This window comes from Chiloscyllium punctatum, chromosome 36, assembly GCF_047496795.1.
Source record: "Chiloscyllium punctatum isolate Juve2018m chromosome 36, sChiPun1.3, whole genome shotgun sequence".
NCBI lineage: Eukaryota > Metazoa > Chordata > Chondrichthyes > Orectolobiformes > Hemiscylliidae > Chiloscyllium > Chiloscyllium punctatum.
This window is the reverse complement of record NC_092774.1, coordinates 59,558,200-59,579,299: the sequence shown is the minus strand read 5'-3', so window position 1 is coordinate 59,579,299 and position 21,100 is coordinate 59,558,200. Positions and strand designations below refer to the sequence as shown.

Here is a 21,100-nt window from a genome sequence, read left to right as displayed (position 1 = left end):
TGCTGGCTTAGTCCTGCTCCTCGGATGCTGCTGGCCTGCTGTGCTTTTCCAACACCACTCTAATCTAGATTCTGGTTTCCAGCATCTGCAGTCCTTGTTTTTACCTACTACATAAGGAGGCCATTCACACTTTAATGTGTATAATAGTTCCTGAAACACCCACCTATTCTCCACCCCTATCTCCATCATCTTGCAACTGTCCAGCATCCTCGGTAGTGTAGTGGTTAGTATCCCCATCTGTGACTCAGGAGACTGGGGGTGCAATTCCCCGATGGGGAGGACTTGATATTTTTCTGGATGTCTTGTCGCACAGAGGTAACGACCCTAACCCTGGATCGGGTTCAAGTCCTGCCTGCTCCAGAGTTCAAAAGTTCACAAATATAGGAGCAGAATTAGGCCATTCAGCCCATCAAGTCTGTTGTGCCATTCGATCAAGACTGCTCATCACCCCCATTTTCCTGCCTGATCCCTTGAAAGGTTCAGAAAAGACTTACACTGATGTTTCCAGAGTTGGAGCATTTGGGAGAGGCTTAATAGGCAGGGGCTGTTTTCCCTGGAGGTTCGGAGGGTGAGGGGTGACCTTATGGAGGTTTATAAAACAATGACGGGCATGGATAGGATAAACAGACAAGGTCTTTTCGATGGGGTGGGGGAGTCCAGAACTAGTCGGCATAGATTTAGGGTGAGAGGGGAAGGATGTAAAAGGGACCTGAGGGGCAACTTTATCATGTAGAGGGTGTGCTTGTATGGAATGAGCTGCCAGAGGAAGTGGTGGAGGCTGGTACAATTACAGCATTTAACAGGCATCTGGATGGGTAGATGAATAGGAAGGGTTTAGATGGATATGAGTCAAGTGAAGGCAAATGGGACTAGATTAGGTTAGGATATCTTTTGACATGGTCAAGTTGGACTGAAGAGTCTGTTTCCATGCTGCACATGTCTATGACGCTATAACAAATGTTCAACGAACTGGTCTGCAATTTCCCACATATGGCCTCCCTCCCATTCTGAATACAGACGTTACATTAACATTTTTCCAATCTAATGGAACCATAAGATCATACGACACAGGAGCAGAAATTAGACCATTCAGTCCATCGAGTCTGCTCCACCATTCAATCGTGGCTGAGATGTTTCTCAACTCCATTCTCCAGCTTTCTTCCCATAACCTTTGATCCCCTTGACAATCAGGAACATATATATATCTCAGTCTTAAATAAACGCAATGAATCTTTCCCATGTTAAGAGATTTTTGGAATATTGTAACTAATGAGTTCATTATCTCCGCTGCCACTTCCTTCAGGACCCAGGGTGTAGGCCATCAGCATCAGTGGGCTTGTCTGTCCTCAATCCAAATAGTTTCCTGTGTACCTTTACCCTCACAATGTTGATTGTTTAAGATCTACCTTTCTATAGCCCCTGACTTGCCAATTCTAATAGGAATAGTTCTGTTGTCTGCCAACATAAAAACTGAGATCATCTCTGCCACTTCAATGTTCCCCCATGAACTAACAGTTTTCATCTTCCAAGGTACCACACTTAGCTCAGCGACTCTGTTCCCCTTAGCAAACCAACAGGTCTCTTTTGTAAGTTAACTTACCTATATTTATTTATATTTTTTAATATCCCTTTGTTTATGTTTGAAACTTTCCTAATGTTTGACCCTTCCAGAGGTCCAGAATAACATTTCACAACAGGCTGAAAAGTTAAAAAAAGACTAAGTTTAAACTTTTTGAAATCGCCCCTTTCTGGAGGCTGGGGGCCGGCAAAACGATCGCCCCGCCCCCATTGTCACCGATTGTTTGGTTGCCTCCCCAACCACGCCCCCTCAACCTAGGAGACGTCACAAACCTGGGCCACGCCCCTTGTGAGCTGGCGCATGTGCAGTGCAGGTCCTGCAGTGGGACAGAGGCGGTGTTCCTGAGTGTGGGAGCAGAATGGTGCCGGTGGCTGAAGTAATAAGAACCGCTGGAAAAGCTGAGCAGGTCCGGCAGCTCGTGCCGAGAGAAATCATTTCGGGTCCCGGTGATCCTCCTTCAGAACAGGACCAGGTTTCAGAAACATCCCGGGGAGGTCGCCAGGCCCGAGCGCCAAGACCTGGCTCCTGCCCCCGGGGAGAGGAGACAGTGAGACAGGGTAGGATTGGGAACCGCGGGAGGAGGGAGACTGGGGAGTTTATAAACTCCTTGGGGGAGGCCTGAGGCCTCCAATAAAATCACCACAGGCCCAGTGTTTACTTCACCGGCGAAGGCGCTCTCGGGTTGCCCAGGCAACCGGCCGCCATCTTTGTGAGGGTCAGGCGCATGTTGTCTTGGGGCGGGGAGCGCGGGCGGCCATCTTGGTGAGGGCACCATCAACTGTCATTTCTGGGAGAGAATTCCAACCTCGTGGTAACCTCGGCCTTGGCCGAGCTTAATTCCCCAGACTGTCCAGCGATGTGCAGGTTAGGGGGGGGGTTCAGCCATGCTAAATTACTGATAATGCCCAAGGATGTACTTGTTAGTGTATGTTGACCATGCTAATTTACCCCCAGTGTCCAGAGATGTGCAGGTTAGAGTGGATTGGCCGAGGTAAGTTTATCCATAGTGTTCGGGGTTCTGCAGGTTAGGGTGAAGGTCTGGACCCCCTCAATCGGCTCTCTCGATCCGAGATCGGTCAAAAGAATCACCAGGAGTACAGTCTATTTAAAGCAAGGTGATCAGCTTAATGACATAAGGCAGCCTTGCACAAATTTGTCCAGCAACACAGGTTAAAAGCTTCTGTGTTCCGTGGCAAAATTACACAATTACATTTGAAAATTACGCATTATTTATTTTTGCGACAGCACAGCCTGAATTACAAGACCAATAAAATGTAACAAGGTGACATGATTGACAGCAGGTTAGTCCAATGATATTTCCTGGGAAACAGATTGTTTTACGCGCAAAATCATCCCATGCTTGTTAGTTCAAGATTAGTTCGAATACCAAATTACTTATGATTCATATTATGCAAACTCCATTGTTCTCTTTTATTTCTAACTCCAACCAACTCAGCAAAGCAGCAATTCAAGTTCAATGTCAAATCATAACCTGAAGCCATTTTGTTATATTTATTTAAAAATATTATTTAAAATTGAATTTTGTGGTTAATGAAAACCTCCATACACCTGTTGCTCCTAACAGCCTAAATTCAAATTTTAAATCCTCATCTCAATAAAGCAGCAGTTGTCTCATTATCCAAAAGGTGGAGACCACAAACGATATAAGTACGGTTTTGATGACTAATAACTCCTGAAAATGCTCCTACAGAAAAAAGTCACTGAGAGCTGCATATCCCAAAGAGTGATATTACTGTTTTGTATTTGGATTCTTCCATTCTATGCAAAACTCAGGGGAGACTATGTTCCTACAGTTACAGCACGAGGAGTACTTACCTTATTCAAAATAATAACCAGGTTTAGTGTCGGTAAGGGAGGGACCTTGCCAATAAGAGGCATGCCTGTCTTTGTGACTTCCTTGAGGCTGTTCAATAGATAGGTCTTTCGGTAAGAGATGCGGTTATTGTCCCAGAACAGTTCCACCCATCCCATAACTGGGAAGACATTGGTGTCGGTCGGGTTCAGAGTCTTTTGCTGAAGTCAGCACATAACAGACCACTTCATCCCTGCCAAATATACTATTGTGACTTTGAAGAAACAAATTGTAATCGAAAGATAACATTTCCCTATCTTCTCTTTTGCGGTGTGACCTATTTGGATGGGGCAAGGCTTACCAGAGTAGCTCATAGCACAACTGGTATAAAACTGGCACACAACACCTTGACAGGGTAAAGACCATTTAGACTTGTTCTGTAAATGAACTGTTCAATCTCTGACCACTGCAGTAGTCATTCTTGGTAATGCTCAGTCCCTCAGCAGACGAGGACATCTTCCTGGCATAGTTGGCACACAGTCTCTGGTTGCTCAGGATCGCACAGGTAAACTGTTCCTTCTTGTGCACCAATGCTGGCAATGGCAAGTCCACACAGCAGGGCAAGTTTGATCTTTATCATCTTCCCCCTTGCAAGGGGCTTGTCTGATGAGCTTGCAATGATGGAGATGAACACAGGGGAAGATGAGAATTTAAAATTTGAATTTAGGCTGTTGTTAGGAGCAACAGGTGTATGTAGATTTTTATTAACCACAAAATGACTTTTCAATTTAAAATGGCTTCAGGTTATGATTTGATCCTGTGAACTTGAATTGCTGCTTTGCTGAGTTGGTTAGCTTTGGGGAAAAGAAAACAATGGAGTTTAATAATATGAATCATATGAATTTGGTATTCAAACTAACCTTGAACTCGCAAGCACGGGATGATTTTGAGAGTAAAACAATCTGTTTCCTAGAAAATATTGGACTACCCTGCTGTCAATCATGTCACCTTATTACATTTGATTGGTCTTTTAAGGCTGTGCTTTCTCTTAAATTACACATCATTTACATGTTTTTTTCGAAAGTAATTCTGCAATTTCGCCACGGAGCTCAGAAGCTTTAACTTCTGTGTTGCTGTACAGAATTGCGTCAGACTGCCTTGCTTTATTAAACTAATAACTTTGCTTTTTACAGTCCGCATCCCGTTTGTTCTTTGACCGATCTCGAGACGGAGGGGTCCTGCCTGGGATCCAGATCTTCAAGGGTGGATTGGCCATGCTAAATTCCGTCCATAGTGTCCAGGGATGTGTAAGTTCGGTGTATGACTCTGGGATAAATGTCGGGCAATAAGGGGAGGGATATGGGTGAATTACCATTCAGAACGTTGGTTTGGACTTGTTGGGCCGAGTGGCCTGCTTCCACACTGTGAGGATTCTTTGAAGGGAAGGGATTTTTGCAAACTGCTCTCCTTCCATCTGCTGCAGAGTTCTGCTGTCGGCCTGTCCCCGCTCCCTGCCCCATTTTTGACATCACAACGCAGAAGTGGCCGTATCAGTTTCAATGTGAAACACCCTCCTCTGGGCAACTCCTCATCCTGGGACGGAGAGAGGGAGGTGGTAATCTGTTCACTTGTAGCAACTGGAGTGAATCCAAGGAGGGAATCTACTCTGCCAACTCAGGTATGTGTCTTAATTACCCGGGTGAGGAGGGACGGATGATAGCAATTGGGGAGGGGGAGATACTTTATTTTTATTTTTAAAATGCATCTGATTCCCCCAAATAAATGCATCAGGTTCAAGTACAGCACGTGCAATGATCCACATTGCAGCTTCAAGCTGGCTGCAACAGTTTTACATCCTCTGTTCTTGCTCCGTGTTGGCTGCGGCACATTTGGTTTCGTTCCCTCATCTTTCTGCACCCCCCCCCACCCCCCGAAGTGTTGATGCTTCCAAACTGACCCTCAAAAGTTCAGGTTATACTTCTATTCTTTCCCAGTTTTCAAAACCCACAAAATACAACTTTCCCAATCCTCTGAGTATCGGAGTTGGGAGGTTATGTTGTGGCTGTACAGGACATTGGTTAGGCCACTTTTGCTCTCGCTTCTATCAAAAGGACATTGTGAAACTTGAAAGGGTTCAGAAAAGATTTACAAGGATGCTGCCAGTGTTGGAGGGTTTGCGCTGAATTGTTTTGGGCTGTTTTCCCCGAGTGTGGCAAAGGCCTTTGTATACACTTATAAAATCATGAAAGGCATGGATTGGGTAAATAGACGAGATATTGTCCCCTGGGTTTGGGGGTGTCCAGAACTAAAGTGTAATAGCTTTAGGGTGAGGTGGATGAGCAAAGACTTAAAAGAAACCTAAGGGCAACTTTTTAACTCAGGGTAGTGAGCGTAAAGAATGAGCTGCCAGAGGAAATGGTGGAGGCTGGTACAATTACAGTATGTGAATGGCATCTGGATGGTTTCTGAATAGGAAGGGTTCAGAGGGGTATGGGCCATGTGCTGGCATTTGGGACTAGATTAATTTAGAACTAGATTAATTTAGAATATCTAGTCAACATCAATGAATTCAGACCATAAGACACAGAAGTGGAAGGAAGGCCATTCAGCCCATTGAGTCCATTCTGTCATTTAATCATGGCTGATGGACATTTCAGCTCCACTTACCCACACTCTCCCCGTAGCCCTTAATTCCATAATCAAGAATTTATCAATCTCTGCCTTGAAGACATTTAACGTCCTGGCCTCCATTGCGCTCCCTGGCAATGAATTCCACAGGCCCACACACTCTGGCTGAAGAAATGTCTCCTCATTTCTGTTCTAAATTAACCCCCTCTAATTATCAGGCTGTGTCCCTGGATCCTAGTCTCCTCCGCCGAATGGAAACAACTTCCCAATATTCACCCTTTCTAAGCCAAGCATAATCTTGTAAGTTTCTATTAGATCTCTCCTCAACCTACCGAACGCTAATGAATACAATCCCAGGATCATCAGCCATTCATCGTATGTTAGGCGTACCATTCCAGGGATCGACCGTGTGAATCTCTGCTGGACACACTCTAGTGCCAGTATATTCTGCTGTTACTGCCGCTGAGTCACTCCTTGAACCCTGTTTAGTGGGTGAAGTGGGAGGTGCAAGAGGATCCTTTCTGTCGGACTTGCTGATCTCGCACCCACTTTATTTCCAGTGATGTCTGACAGCACCTTCCCTACGGAATTGATCTGCAGGAGCAAATGGAGGACATTTTTACCCTTGATGGAGCGTAATGTTTGTCCAACCCCTGCAGGTTGTGTCTGAAATAGATTCATTTGTCTCTGTCCCATTGAGTCTCCAGCACAGGGCCAGGCTGGTTGGCTCAATTGGCCTCTATCAGTGTTTTCGCTCTGCCTGAGCCTCCACCCACCCCTCTTCTTTGCCCCTTCCCATCCCTCATCAGCAAACTGGTATCCCCCACTTATCACACGTTTGCTTTATGCTTTGCTTTTACAAAAGACCCACATTAGTACCTGTTTTCGCTTATCAAAAGAAATCCAAAGAGGATTTTTGCTTTCATGAGAGGCAACGTCCTCGTGAACCTTCTCTGCACCCTCTCCCAGAGCATCCACGTCCTTCCGGTAGCATGCTGGCCAGAACTGCACGCAATGTTATGAATGTGGCCGGAATAAATAGCTGTAACATATCTCGCTAACTCTTCCACTCTAGGCAAGCGTGCTGTATGCCTTCTTGACCACGTGCCTGCCTGCTTTGCCACTTTCAGGGATCTATATGCCCAGATCCCTCTGTATGCCAGATCTCCTATGCGTTCTCTAATTTAATGTACGCTTCTTGTATTTCCTTCTCTTCCTTTCTCCCTCATCTGTATCCAGCTTCCCCTTAATTGTATTCCTCTCTTCATCTCTTTCCCCCCCCGTTCCTCACCCCTCCACACATCAGAGTATCATAAGACCATAGGAGCTGAAATTAGGCCATTCAGCCCATTGTGACTGCTCTGCGATTCAGTCAGGGCTGATAAGTTTCTCAACCCCATTCTCCCAGTAACCTTTGATCCCTTTCATACTCAAGAAACTATCTTTCACAGCTTAAGTGTACTCAATGACCTGGCCTCCACAGTCTTCGGTGGCAGTGAGTTCCATATATTCACCACTCTAGCTGAAGAAGTTTCTCTTTACCTCCATTCTAAAAGGTCTTCCCTTTGGTCTAAGGCTGTGCCCTCGGCTCCTAGCCTTTCCTACCAAAGGAAACATCTTCCCAACATCCAGTCTGTTCAGAATTCTGTCGGCTTCAATTAGATCCCCCGTCATCATTCTAAATTCCATTAAATATAGACCCAGAGTCCTCAAACATTCCTTATTTGTTCAGATGTTCATTCCTGGGACCATTCTCGTGAATCTCCTCTGAACACACGCCTCGGCCAGTACATCCTTACTGAGATTTGGGCCTAAAACTGCGCACAATAATCCAAATATGGCCTGTCCAGAGTGTTACAAAGCCTCAAGTACAACCCTACTTTTACATTCAAGTCCTGTCAAATTAAATGTCATCATTGCATTTGCCTTCCTAACTACTGTCTCAACCTGTAAGTTTACCTTGAGAGAATCCCGGACTAGAACACCCAAGTCTCTTTGCACCTTAGATTTCTGCATTTTCTTCAGTTCCAAGGGTGACTGTTGGTGTCGGGGCAGCACCAGAGATTTCCTGACATGCGGATTGTATTCGGGGGTACCAAGTAATCTGAGGAACTGGCAGTATCTCAGGAGAAATAGTTATTCCTGGAGGAGGTAGAGAGGAATGTGGTGTGATTCTGTAAACTCGAGGTCTCCAGAAGTGTGCAGAGGTGGTGTGAGAATTTATCACCATAAATTTGAAAGCGAGGAAACTCCACCAGAATTCAATTATCAGACATGACAGGCCAATGGTGTCTATCTGTGATGTTAGAATTCTATGATGCTTGGAACTGAAACTTAACTTTAAACCCCATGTATTTCATCTCCTTTGTAATAGAGGCCTCTATTTGTATTTTTCAATTGATTTTTGTACCTGTCTGCTACTTTTGATGATTTGTGTACTTGGTCTCCAAAGTCTTTTTTTCCCCTTTTATAGTGCTTAGTTTCTACTAATTTAGCGGTTCTCCAATCAGTCTTTCTTGGGTGAAAAGTAAATGGTTCTGATTTTGTCGTATTGGGTGACATTAAACATTTTTTCCACTCATTCCTTTAACCCATGAATGCTGTTTAGCTTCTTCCTGCTCCTTACTGCACAAGTTGATGCCCCTCTGCCCCTGGATAGTTGATAGTTGACCAAGAACTGGATAGGTGTCCCCTTGTTCCAACCTCTCGAGCAATAAGCTCTCAGTAACCAAGGACAAAGGTCTTGGACTCCAATTGTTCGTCGTAAACCTCCACTAGGGACAGATTCTTTGGACATGATCTTTGCTTTTGGCACAGAGGCAGGAAACATCTCACCTGTTTCAGATAAATCAAATTACTGACTGTCAACTCCTTTGATACTGACACTGTCATGACACTGTCAACTCCTTTGATGCTGAGCAGCGTGAATTGAGAATTTACTGGCCCAACAAGAATGGATTTCCCAAACTGCCACAGTGTTGGTGACAGTCATACATACCAGACCAGCTGCTACAAGGGATCAGCCTTCTCTCTGAATCAGGAGGTCACAGGTTTAAATCACAGGATGTTGCTGGTAAGAGGTTCAGTGATGGAAATGTCATTCAGTGGAAAATACTAATAGCTCCCAGAAATTATGGCGAATGTCGGGGCTAGTATAAATGAAGAACTGACGGATGTTCATATGTATGAAACAAAAATGCATCAGTGAATTGAATAGGATTTAAAGTAGCTAAATTCCCTGGGCTTGGGGGTTAACACTAGTTCACTGGAAAGTGGCACATGTCATCTCACTGTTTTAGAAAGAAGGAAGAGAGCACAGGGAATCTATAATGAAAGGTACTACAACAACAGGACAGTTAAAAATTAATGATAGGACTGAGCAGAATCAACATGGGCTTATTGGAAATATATGCTAGTCAAACTCAGGTCATTATAGCTAGCAGAATATATGAATGTCCAAATTAGGAGCTGAAGTAAGCCATTCGGCTCTTTAAGCTGCTCCACTCCAAGAAGATAATGGCTGATTACTTTGTGTTATACATTGCACATTCGCATCCATCCCCATAACCTTGGATTCTTCTTAAGCTAAGGAATTAATCTACTTCTGCCTTAGAAATATTCAAAGTCCTGCCTCCGCTATCTTCTGTCGCAAAGTATTCCAAAGCTGCACAACCTTCCAAAAAATTTCCCTCCTTCTTTGTCACAAATGATTGCATTTTTTGTCATCTATGTTTTGTCATCTACCAAAATGATTTTGATTCAAGCATAAGAGGTACAGTTAGTAAGTTTGCAGATGACACCAAAATTGGAGGTGTAGTGATTAGCGATCACTACACTCAGATTACAACAGGATCTTGACCAGATGGGCCAATGGGCTGAGAAGTGACAGATGGTGTTTAATTCAGATGAATGCGAGGTGCTGCATTTTGGGAAAGCCAATCTGAGCAGGACTTATGCACTTATTGGTAAGGTCCTCGGGAGTGTTGCTGAACAAAGACCTTGGAGTGAAGGTTCATAGCTCCTTGAAAGTGGAGTCGCAGGTAGATAGGATAGTGAAGAAGGCATTTGGTTTGCTTTCCTTTATTGGTCAGAGTATTGAGTACATGAGTTGAGCGGACATGTTGCGGCTGTATTGGACATTGATTAGCCCACTGTTGGAATATTACGTGCAATTCTGGTCTCCTTCCTGTTGGAAAGATATTGTGAAACTTGAAAGGGTTCAGAAACTATTTACAAGAATGTTGCCAGGGGTTGGAGGATTTGAGCTGCTGGAGCATCGGAGGCTGAGGGGTGACCTTATCGAGGTTTACAAAATTATGAGGGCATGGATAGGATAAATAGGCAAAGTCTTTTCCCTGGGGTTGGGGAGTCAAGAACAAGAGGGCATAGGTTTAGGGTGAGAGGGGAAAGACATAAAAGAGACCTGAAGGGCAACTTTTTCACGCAGAGGTTGGTATGTGTATGGAATGAGCTGCCAGAGGAAGTGGTAGAGGCTGGTACAACTGCAACATTTAAGAGGCATTTGGATGGGTATATGAATAGGAAGGGTTTGGAGGGATATGGGCCCGGTACTGGCAGGTGGGACGAGATTGGGTTGGGATATCTGGTCAGCATGGACAGCTTGGACCGCAGGGTCTGTTTCTATGTTGTACATCTCTATGACTCTATAAATGGGTGATCTAATTGTTCGTTCACATTTAGGGCATAAACCCTTCATCAGCAATGAGGCTTGTGGGCCGGGAGGGCTGAGAGATAAATGGAAGGGGGGGGGGGGGGGGTGGTGTTGGGGAGAAGGTAGCTGAGAATGTGATAAACAGATGAAGATGATTGGTCGGAGAGGAGGGTGGGGCGGATAGATGGGAAAGGTGATGGACAGGTCAGGAGGGCGAGTGGAGGCTTGGGGCTGTGATAAGGTGGGGGGGGGGGGGGGAAAAGAGGAGGATACATGAGGAAACTTTTGAATTCCACATTGATCCCATGTGGTTGCAGGGTCCCAAGGTGGAATAAGAGGTGTTCTTCCTCCAGGTGTCAGGTGGTCAGGGTTTGGCGATGGAGACAGCCCAGGACCTCCATGATCTTGATGGAATGGGAGGGGGAGTTGAAGTGTTCAGCCACAGGGCGGTGGGGTTTGTGGGTGTCCCAGAGTGGTTCTCTGAAACAATCCACAAGTTGGCGTCCTGTCTCTCCGACGTAGAGAAGACCACATTGGATGCAATGGATACAGTGGATGACACTGGTGGAGGTCGAGGTAAATTTCTGTCAGATGTGGAAGGATCCTTTGGGGCCTTGGATGGAGGTGAGAGGAGTGGTATGGACACATGTTTTACACTTCCTGTGGTGGCAGGGAAGAGGCCGGGAGTGGGGTGTGGGCTGGTTGTGGGCGCATGGACCTGACTAGGGAGTCGCAAAGGAAATGGCCTCTCTGGAATGCTGGTAGGGGTGGGGAGAGAAAAATATACCTGGTGGTGAGGTCCGTTTGTAGGTAGCAGAGGCTGATGTGATGTATCCGGAGGTTGGTGGGGTGGAAGGTGAGGACGGTTGGGGGTGGGTTCTGTCCTTGTTCCGGTGGGAGGGGTGGGGTTCATAGGCGGTGTTGCAGGATGTGGAGGAGATGTGCTGGAGGGCATTGTCGACCACGTGGGAAGAGAAATTGCGAACTTGGAAGGAGGAGGCCCTCTGGGATTTTCTACGGTGGAATTGGTCATCCTGGGAACAGATGCGGCAGAGGAATTTGGAATAAGGGATTGCGTTTTTACTGGAGGTGGGGTGGGAGGAGGCGTAATCTAGGTAGCTCTGGGAGTCGGTGGGCTTGTAGTAGATGTCCACGGTTAGTCGGTACCCAGAGATGCAGAGGGCCTGGAAAGGGAGATGGTCCAGGTGAATTTGAGGTCGGGGTGAAAGGTGTTGATAAAGATGACGAACTGTTCAAACTCCTTGTGAGAGCATGAAGTGGCACCAATATGGTCATCGATGTACTGGAGGAACAGGTGTAGCTGAGGAAAATGGACTGTTCCACATACCCAGCAAAGAGGCAGGCATAGCTGGGTCCCATGTGGGTGCCCATGGCTACCCCTTTAGTTTGGTACATTGGTTTGGATGCCATCTGAGGTTTGTGCGGATCACTTCAGTGAGAACATGCAGTCCTGGGCTCAGTGAGCAGCACTGCAAGCAAAGCTCACAGAATCCCTCCAGGGAAACAGGCCCTTCAACCCAACAAGTCCACACCGACCCTCTGAAGAGTAACCCACCCAGACCCATTCCCCTACCCCATTAGTCTACATTACCCCCTAGACACTACACTGCACCTACACATCCCTGAACACTCTGGGACAATTTAGCTTGGCTAATTCACTTGCTCATGTTTGGATTGTGGGAGCACCCAGAGGAAACCCTTGCAGACATGGGGGGAGAATGTGCAAACTCCACAAAGACAGTCACCCTGAGGGTGGAATCGAACCCCGGTCCCTGGCGATATGACACAGTGGCACTAATCACTGAGCTACTGTGCCGCCCGTGAGTCAACCTGGGGTTGGGGGAAGATGGGAGGGGTGTGGAGGTGCTGTCTAGCAGAAAACCAAGAGAGCTCGCTGACGTTCCCACTGCACCCACTGTCAGAACGGGCAGGAGGTTCAGTCCTGGGGGTGACCCACATCAGTGTCACTAGCGGAATCTGCTGGTGCCCCCTCTGGTGTCTCTGCAAGTTACTGGACGACGTGAACCTCCACCTGCACTTGGGGCAGGCAAACGGCCTCTCCCCGGTGTGGACCCGCTGGTGCCTCAGCAGGTTGGAGGCCTGGGTAAAGCCCTTCCCGCACTCGACACATCTGAACGGCCTCTCCCCTGTGTGGACCCGCTGGTGGTCCAGCAGGTCAGAGGAGCGTTTAAAGCCCTTCCCACACTCAGGGCAGGGGAACGGCCTCTCCCCGATGTGGACATGGTGGTGCCTCAGCAGGGCAGAGGAATTACTGAAGGCCTTCCTGTACTCTGAAGGGCCTCTCCCCAGTGTGGACCCGCCGGTGGACCAGCAGTTTGGAGGATTTGCTGAAGGTCTTCCCGCACTCAGGGCAGGGGAAGGATCTCACCCCAGTGTGGACCTGCTGGTGGGCCACGAGGGTAGAGGCCTGGGCAAAACTCTTCTCACACTCGGGGCAGGAGAATGGACTCTCTGCAGTATGGATCCACTGGTGGGCCAGCAGGTTGGAGGAGCTGGTAAAGCCCTTCCCGCACTCTGGGCAGGGGAATGGTTTCGGAATGGCAGCCGGTGACGAGCAGTGTCCCGCAGGGTTCAGTGTTGGGGCCGCAGCTGTTCGCATTATATATTAATGATCAGGATGAAGGGACTGGGGGCATTCTAGCGAAGTTTGCAGATGATACGAAGTTAGGTAGACAGGCAGGTAGTACTGAGGAAGTGGGGAGGCTACAGAAGGATCTAGACAGTTTGGGCGAGTGGTCCAGGAAATGGCTGATGGAATTCAACGTGAACAAATGCGAGGTCTTGCACTTTGGCAAAAAGAATAAAAGCACAGACTACTTTCTAAACGGTGAGAAAATCCGTAAAGCCAAAGTACAAAGGGATCTGGGAATGCTAGTCGAGGATTCTCTAAAGGTCAACATGCAGGTTGAGTCCATGATTAAGAAAGCGAATGCAATGTTGTCACTTATCTCAAGAGGGTTGGAATATAAAAGCACCGTTGTGCTACTGAGACTTTATAAAGCTCTGGTTAGGCCCTATGTGGAGTACTGTGTCCAGTTTTGGTCCCCATACCTCAGGAAGGACATACTGGCACTGGAACGTGTCCAGCGGAGATTCACACGGATGATCCCTGGAATGGTTGGTCTAACATATGAGGAATGGCTGAGGATCCTGGGATTGTATTCATTGGAGTTTCGAAGATTAAGGGGAGACTTAATAGAGACGTACAAGATAATACATGGCTTGGAAAGGGTGGACGCTAGGAAATGGTTTCCGTTCGGTGAGGAGACTCGGACCCGTGGACACAACCTTAAAATTAGAGGGGGTCAATTCAGAACAGAAATGCGGAGACATTTCTTCAGCCAGAGATTGGTGGGCTTGTGGAATTCATTGCCGCAGAGTGAAGTGGAGGCCGGGACGCTAAATGTCTTCAAGGCAGAGATTGATAATTCCTCGAGACAACAAGAATCTAAGGGCTACAGGGAGAATGCAGGTAAGTGGAGTTGAAATGCCCATCAGCCATGATTGAATGGCAGAGTGGACTCAATGGGCCAAATGGCCTTACTTCCACTCCTATGTCTTATGGTCTCTCCCCAGTGTGACTGCGCCGATGAGTCTCCAGGGCAGACACGAAACTGAAGCATTTCCCACAGTCGCCACACTTCCACAGTTTCTCCATGGGGCAGGATTCCTCCGGGTTCTCCATGGCTGAAGCTTCAGCCGCTCACAAACGTGTGTACAGCCCCTCCCCGGTGTGAATTCCTCTTTCCAGGCCGTATAACTGTTTATGGCTCCACACTCAGTGCACTGTAACAGTAGGGTCTCTCATCCAGTCCCACTGATGCTGAAAACGTTATGAAACAGGAACCAAAAAGCATTGCTCCATCTCACAGAATCAGAGTTGAAAATCTTTGCTGTCCCGATGGATTGAGTGACTGTCAGACAATGATGACTGCAGATGCTGGAGATCAAAGTCAAAAAGTGTAGTGTTGGAAAAACACAGCAGGTCAGGCAGCATCCGAGGAGCAGGAGAGTCAAGCATAAGCTGTTGATTTTGAAACTTCAGTCTTCAGATAGTCTGTGAAAAGAGATTACAAAAGTCATCATTGTCAATCCGGTGGGAGGTGGGGTCGGAATGAGACAACAAGGTATTGACACCGACACCAGAAAGAAACTGAACATAGAGACGTGGCAAACGTTAGTGGCAAGCCAGAGTCAGAGAGAGACACAGCACAGAAACATACCCTTTGGTCCAACTCATCCATGTCGACCAGATATACAAAATTAAACTAGCTCCATTTGGCAGCATTTGGCCAATAACCCTCTAAACCCCTCCTATTCATATACCTATCCAGATGCCTTTTAAATGTCATAATTGTACCAGCACCCACCACTTCCTCCAGCAGCTTTGTACACACACCACCTTCTGCATGAAAAACTTGCCCCTTAGGTCCGTTTCTAACAAATTGCTCTCCATCTAAACCCGTAGCACTATGGCAATCCCAGTCTATGTTTGAAAAGTTAAAATCCCTAACAATAACCATCCCATTACTCTTACAGGTAACTCAAATCTCCATACAAATTTGTTTCTCAATTTCCCACTGACCATGAGGGTGTCTACAACATAATCCCAATAAGGTGATCATCCCTTCCTTATTTCTCAGTTCCAACCAAATAACCTTCCGGGATGTATTCCTAGGAATATCCTCCTTAAGTCCAACAGGAATACTATCCCTTATCAAAAACACCACTCCCTCTCATCTCTTGCCTCCCTTTCTATCCTTCCTGTAGCATTTGTATCCTGAAACATTAAGCTGCCAGTCCTGCCCATCCCTGAGCCACGTTTCTGTAATTGCTATGATATCATATCCCATCTTCCTAATTAAGCCTGGAGTTCAACTGCCTTCCCTGTTAGGCCTCTTGCAATGAAGTAAATGCAGTTTAATTTGTTAGTCCTACCTTGCTCTCTGCTTTGTCCCTTCCTGACCTGACTGTTTGACTCACTCCCTTTCCCAACTGTACCAGTCTCAGATTGATCTCTTTCCTCACTATTTCCCTGGGTACCTCCCCACGCACTCACCTTGCTAGTTTAATTCCTCCCGAGCAGCTCTTGCAAATTTCCCTGCCAGTATATTAGCACTCTTCCAATATTCAGGTGCAATCTATCCTTCTTGTACAGGTCACATCTACTCCAGAAGAGATTCCAATGATCCAAATATGTGAACCCTTCTCCCATTCACCAGCTCCTCAGCCATGCATTCATCTGCTCTATCCTCTCTATTCCAACCCTCACTAGCTCATAGCACTGGCAGTAATCCAGATTTTTCTTGACTCTAGGACCTCTTTTTTAAAATTTGTGCCTGACTTTCTACACTTTCCCTTCAGAATCGCATCCTTTTCCCTTCCTATGTCATTGGTTCCAATGTGTACAATGATCTCCAACTGGTCCCTCTCCCTTTTGAGAACATTCTGCACCCTCTCGGAGACATCCTTGATCCTGGCACCAGGGAGGCGACACACCATTCTGATTATTCGCTGCTAACCACAGAAGCGTCAGTTTGTACCTCTGACTAGAGAGCCCCTTATCACAATTGATCACTTGGAACCCAACGTACCCCTCATTGCATGAGAGCATGTCTCGAGACCAGAAACTTGGCTGTTTGTGCTACATTCCCTGAGAGACCGTCACCCCCTACATTTTCCAAAACAGCAGACTTGTTTGAAATGGGGACAGCCACAGAAGACTCCTGCACTACCTGCCTACCCCTCCTACCTTTCCTGGAGTTAACCCATCTCCCTTACTGTAGCTGTGGCTTTTCTCCCTTCCGATCATTGCCAAACCATCATAGACCCAGGTCTTGTAAATTACTCATTTGCAGCGACAGTTCGAGGTACTTATCCACGCAATCCAATAGGATTTGTAAGCAAACACACTTACTGCAGACATAATCATCAGTAACATGATACTCTCCCTAATCTCCCACATCTGACAGGAAGAGCATATCACTCTCATAAAGGCTCCTTTGCTCCTTCACAATTTACAGACCCAGAAAATAGCACCGTCTTTTTGCTCTAAAAAAGTGCTCCGGGCTAACACAGTACTTGTGGTTTATATTTTTAAAATTTAATCAAGAGACAGATGTCAGTAAAACATATAATCAAGCAAGAATCCACTCCATTCACAACTGCAGACTTACAGCTAAGTTACACGTTAAAGACTATACACTTCTCTGTTCCTGTTCTGTGAGCTCCCCCACACAGGTTCCTCCATGGTCAGCTGTGAAGTTTGCTGTTCATTAACCTTTCCCAGATGCACTGCAATGTCCAGTAACTGCAGATTCACTGCAATGTAAATTTCTTTTTCTCTCTCCCTCACTTTAGACTTCTATCCATGCCCCTTATAAACCTCTATAAAGGTAATCTCTCAGCCTCCTACGCTCCAGGGAAAACAGCCGCAGTCTTTTCAGCCTCTCCCTATAACTCAAACCCTCCAACTCTGGCAACAGCCTTGTAAATCATTTCCAAACTCTTTTAAAGTTTCACAACATCTTTCTAACATAGGAGACCAGAACTTAATGCAGTATTCCAAAAGTGCCCTAACTAATGTCATGTACAGCCATAACATGACTCCCAACTCCCGTACTCAATGCTCTGCTCAATAAAGGCAAGCGCCACCAAATGCTTTCTTCACTACCGTGTCTACCTGTGACTCCACTTTCACAGAACTACAAATCTGCACTCCATGGTCTCTTGATGCAGGAACACTCCACACGGCCTTACCATTAAGTGTGTAAATCCTGCCTTGATGTGCCTTTCCAAGATGCAACACCTCACATTTATCTAAATGAAACTTTATCTGCCACTCCTCGGCCCATCAGCCCATCCATTCAATTCTAATTTAGATTGAACTTTCTTTCCTCTCTTATTTCATTAATGATGAAAATCTCCATCCCCACATTCTCCCTCCATTCTCACTTTGCTGAACCTAATCCATGCTGTACCTCATCCTGAAGGGTCTGGTTTACGCTGATTTACAGCCCACGCTTGGGGGATCTAATTGAAACATACAGAATACTGATTGGCCTGGACAGGGTGGATGTTGGGGAGATGTTTCCATTGGTCGGAGAGACTAGGTCCCAAGGGCACAGCCTTAGAGTAAAGGGAAGACCTTTTAGAACACAGATAAAGGGGAAACCTTTGTAGCCAGAGAGTGCGAAACCTATGGAATTCATTGCCACCGAGACTGTGTTGGACAAGTCACTGAGTATATTCAAGACACAGATAAATAGGTTCTTGTGTATCAAGGATATTGAGTGTTGCGGGGAGAAAGCAAGAGAATTTGGTTGAGAAACTTGTCAGCCATGATTGAATGGTGGGAGCAGACCTGATTGGCTGAATGGCCTAATTTCTGCTCCTAGGTCTTATGGTCTCTTGCTGTCCTGGACATAGTGAGAGAGAACTGGGAGCAGGAGTAGGCCATTTGGTCTTTCAAGCCTGCACCAACATTGAACTGGATATGAATATACCTACATCTTGGTGGATAGGCTGGGACCTTTTTCACTGGAGCATAGGAGGTTGAGAGGTGATCTTATCAAGCTTTATAAAGTCATGAGGGGTATTGATGAGGTGAATGATGGGTTTCCTTTCCTTAGAGTGGGGGTTTCAAGGTTAGGGAGCAAATTTTGAAGGTGAGTGGAGAAAGATTTTAAAAAGACAGGAGGGACACCTTTGTTTTCCCATGGAGAATGGTTCGTATGTGGAATGAATGTCCAGAGGAAGCGGGGATGCAGGTACAGTTACAACGTTTAAAAGACATTTGGATAAGGACATGAATGGGAAAGGTTTGGAGGAGTTATGGACTAGGCCAGACCACTCAAAAACATTCTTAAGCAGGCACCGCAGACCATAACTTTGCTATTTGTTTCAGTAAGTGCACAGTGAAAATTACCCAAAGTTAGCTAGGTTGACTACCAGGATTTAAAACAGATAAATGTATTCACAAGAATACAGAATGAAACACAAAGAACAGAATATAAATACTCACAGAACTCAGTCTATCTAAACTAGACTTAATTATGCTGTTCCTTTCTCCACACAGTCCACTACTGAACTCACTCAAACAAGGCCTCAGCTTTCACAACAGATCACTTGTCTTTCATTATGCAGGTCACTTTGAAAACATAAAAGCTTGGGCCAAAAGTCTCATCGGTTGACATGTAAACAAAAAAGCCAATGAATACTCTTTCCATTTCTGTAAAAAACCATCCATTTTGGAGTCCGGGGCCATTTTACCACCACTCTGAAAAAACCGCCAGGACACAGTATCCTGGAGAAGAAGGACCAGCTTTTCAGAAAAAGGACCAGCTTTGTGACAGAGGGATATGGGCCAAACACTGGCAGATAGGATTAGTTTAGTTTGCAAACATAGCATAGACTAGTTGGACTGAAGGGTCTATTTCTGTGCTGTATGATTCTGTAATGGTCTCAAAACCATTTTCTTTACTTCCCCTATAACCATCCACTTCTTTGTTGTTCAAAAGTCAGATGACCTCAGCCTTGAATATATTCAATGACCAACCCCCCTCCACCCCAACTGCAGGAAGTCAACCCCATTTTTGAACTCAATTCCTATTGCCTTGCTGACTGCTTGCTGCATCTGCCTGACAACTGGTGCAGAAGGACGCTGAGGACCCTTTGTACATCGACACATCATTCCTGATGAAGGGCTCGTGCCCAAAGCATCGACTCTCCTGCTCCTTGGATGCTGCCTGAACTGCTGTGTTTTTCAAGCACCACACTTGACTCTGATCTCCAGCATCTGCAGTCCTCACTTTCTCCACATACCAATATATTATCATTTAAACCATGCACATCCTTTCTGCCTTTTTTTAAAGCAAGAGGCTTTAACTTTACATTGCGGTACTGCATTTGTTGTGCGTTTGCCAACTGAGACACAGACGTGGACCAACTTTTCCAAAGTCTGTCCCCCTCCTGGATTCACTCCCTTTCCCTTCAGTTCGTGCAAGTCAGTAACTGAATCCCAGAACGAAAAAGAAATGAAAAACTGGGTGAGAAAAAAAAAAGAGTGCCGTACCCACAGATGTTGGACAGAGTTGCAGTCTGGCGTGAAGCTCAATCTTCATTCAAAGAGAGAGAGGAACAACCACATCTTGAGGAACTCACAGCCCAACTTCTGCATTCAGACAAAGAGGCGGCTCTGAATGGCAGGAGGACCAGGCTCCTTCCGGTCCTCCGGGTCTCACCATTGGTCCTTCAGAAGGAAGTCAAGCGCTGTTTCCGTGGACAGTTGCTTGCATGCTCAGTGCTTTTGCTGACACCGCAGTACATGCGCAGTTGTTGCTGACACCGCAGTACATGCGCAGTTGTCGCTGACACCGAGAAGCATGCACAGTACGCTCTGTGGGGGTGGTGGCGTGACTGACAGATTTTAAGCGTCCAAATGTCAATAGCAGAAAAAAAGCTGCAGCCACAATTTTATTTTTCCCTGTGGCTCGACATTTTAATCCTTTTGAATTTCGTCCGGCTTTGTATGTCTTTTCCCCAGGATAGAGGAAGTCCAAAACTAGCGGCATAGGTTAAGGGTGAGAGGGGAAAGATTTAAAACGGTCTTAAGGGGTAACTTTCATGTAGAGTGTGGTGAGTGTATGGAATGAGCTGCCCAGAGGAAGTGGTGGAGGCTGGTACAATTACAACATTTGAAAGGCATCAGGGCCAGGATGGGTATCTGAATAGGAAGGTGTGAGAGAGATATGGGCGAAATGCTGTCAAATGGGTCACTAGATCAATTTAGGAGATCTGGAGGGGATGGGCGAGTTGGACTGAAGGATCTGTTTCTGTGCTGTATGACTCTATGCGTCTATTTCAATGCAAGTTTCAGAAACATTACTGCAGCTTTCTAAAAAATAAATTAATATGCTTTTAGATGTTAACAACGTTTCTGAATGTATCATTTTAGCTGTTCTTAATTTTAAAGATCAGCCATTTCTTGCGCACCCCTGTCTTCCAGGTAGAGTCATCACTATCGATTCTCTCTCTTTCCTGAGAAAGAGGTACAGCAATCAAAGAGGGCACGAGAAAGCATGGAATGGTAGAAGGGAGGGAGAATGGACAGGGGAGTGGGGGTAGAGAGAGAGAGAGAAGATGACAGGGGACAGAGGGTGGGGTGCAGAAAATGAGGGGAAGAGAGAGAAGAAGGCTGAGCACAGAGAATTGGTAGGTGCAGGGTGTGAGGAGAGAGAGTGGACGGTGACCAAAAGTTTGGGGGACTGACAGCACAAATCTCACCTTCCTCAGGACTGGTGTCAGTGTCTCATGAATTGGAACCCACTCCACCCACAGCAGACCTGAGGCAATTGTTTCTCAATAG

At 46.2% G+C, this 21,100-nt stretch overlaps 1 protein-coding gene and 1 long non-coding RNA gene across 2 annotated transcripts in view; both read right to left on the bottom strand.

The window, feature by feature from the left end:
• LOC140460550 (uncharacterized) overlaps positions 1 to 21,100 on the bottom strand; it is a 197,900-nt gene that overhangs the window by 36,880 nt on the left and 139,920 nt on the right. The gene's annotated exons all lie outside the window — the stretch shown is intronic.
• On the bottom strand, positions 10,085 to 19,922 carry LOC140460544 (uncharacterized). Its single transcript, XR_011954180.1, has 2 exons — positions 19,808 to 19,922; positions 10,085 to 14,791 (listed from the first exon to the last, which is right to left on the bottom strand). It is a non-coding gene; the product is annotated as an uncharacterized lncRNA (long non-coding RNA).